Source organism: Puccinia triticina, chromosome 3A (genome assembly GCF_026914185.1).
Source record: "Puccinia triticina chromosome 3A, complete sequence".
Lineage (NCBI taxonomy): Eukaryota > Fungi > Basidiomycota > Pucciniomycetes > Pucciniales > Pucciniaceae > Puccinia > Puccinia triticina.
In genome coordinates, this window is record NC_070560.1 from 6251580 (window position 1) to 6253805 (window position 2226).

The following is a 2226-nucleotide window of genomic DNA, read 5'->3' on the forward strand; positions in this document are numbered from 1 at the left end:
CAGTCTGTACTGGCCATTGAGAGTGTCGAGTCCCCTCAATGACCGGCACAGACCAGTCATTGAGAGGTTGTACATATCCCTTCAATGACCGGTCTGTACCGGGCATCTGTACTGGTCATCCAGGGTGTTGCATATATCCCTCTCAATGACCAGTCTTTACCGGTCATCCAGAGGGCTATGCGATCTCGATGGCGGGTCTGTGCCAGCGATTGAGGGCTCAGAGGCTTGACTGTAAGTCAAAAAAAATGTATGTACAGCTATGTTTGTAAAGGTTGCGGTTCCCCCCGTTTTTTTTTTTTTTTTTTCCACTTTCCCCCCTCCCCGAATTTTTTTTTCACCCACCGATGATCAGCGGGGAGCAGTCGGTCCCCCGCCAGTTGTTTGTACGATCGGCCGGCCAGGATATCCATTGCATATCAACCCTCTCCGGTCGCAACCCGCTCGTCGAACCGCTCGATCCATCGATTTTCTACCACGAAATCTTGGACAAAGCATGGCAGAAGGTTGGTCATGAACTCCCCTTTGTTGGGGCTGAATACTATTTTTTTTTTTCGGCTTTTTTGGCTAGACTACTTCCGCCAACATGATCGAGACTGTCACTGGATCAATAGTGCATTTGACGAAGACCGCGGCTTCCAAAATCCAAAGGAATCTGGCGAAAACTATTTTCGACACCAGTCCGAATTTGTAGAAGACCACCCAGTTCACCAGCGCTCGTTTTCCTCATCGACCGGTTCTATCGCTCCTTTTGCAACCCCAGCTGCATCTCGAAAAGATGTTCTGCCTTCTTATCCTGGCAGCCCCTCCGACATTGATTCATCCGAAAGCTCTATTCGTGATCTCACCCCTGCTCCGAAGCGTGGCCAGACGAAACAACCTAAGAATAACAGGCAGGAACCCACCAAGCCTAAAAAAAAATCAAAGAAATCCGAAAAGCGAGTGGTAAACGATGAAGGCGAATCAAAAATATCGTTGGAATACGCCTTGTACATAGCTACCGATGAAGAGATAACCACGACCCGGGGCTCGCACAAACGAAAGCCGCCGCCCAATGCTCGGAAGCTCAAGTACGACCATATCGTTTCCACTCCCGGCAAGATCTTCCTCTTCTGGAATCTCAGCGACGACAACCTAACTGCTTTCAAACAAGCAGCCTTTGGCGCAATTCGTGAGCTCAATTCTGATGTGTTTGCCGAACGTGCAGAAGAGCAAGATGCGGCGAAACTAGTCACTTGGTATGCAAGTATCCCTCACGGGTCTGCTTTTAAGGCCGGCAACCGGGCAACCATAGATACGGATGATCAATTCACCGAGTTTCTTGAGGAAGCTGCAGAGCCCGATGGGTACAAATTTATTGTATCGATCAACGAGGTCAACCCAAAAACCGTTGCTCAGGTTAGTTATTACCTCTTCATGATATTGAAGATATTCATCATTGACAGATTTTTTGCGTTTCATGACCAGCGGGAGGCTGCTATAGAGAAATTGGAGGTTTCTAAGGGAAAGAAAAAGAAGTCTGCGGTAGATGTCGACGAATGGCAACCCTTGGCCGGAGCAACCCATTCGGCAAACGTCATCGATCTTATTGCCCTGATCAAGTCCAAACACCCTCCGAATTCAAAACTCACTGGTTTCCATGAGTTGCCTGTGTATATCAACCCGAAAAACCCGCTGCAATACATGAGTCTGGATCCGAATCGACTGGCCAACTGGGCCAAAGCAATTGTATGTTTTTTCCGCTCGTTTTTCTCTTCCCTCTCAAAAGGAGAGGCACTGATACTGATCATGCAAAAACAGATGAAGCCTGGTCCAGTCAATGAGTACCATCCACCCAAGGATCCCAGCTTTGACTGGGATCCGCCTCGATCAACCGCGGTGGCTGTTCCAACCAGTGTTATCCAACAATCTCCTCTGGTTCCAACTGGCCCGCCAACGACTCCTCAAGTTCAATTTCTCTATGCTTGGGACCCATTGACATCCCAGATGAAGCCTTACATGGCAGGTCACGGACCGGCTCCAATGTCTCAAGCACCCCCGTTGTCCTACCAGTCTCCATCTAACCCTTGGCCCACTCAGTCCACCTCTCACGTCGCTCAACCTGTTTCGTTGCCAGCTCCTTCGGATGAGCCCGATGGTCTCGAGGATTACCTCCTATTCACTCACATGGATCCGCACTGTCCAAAGCTCCAGGAAGGACTTGACAAGCTCGGGATCAATCACTATAGC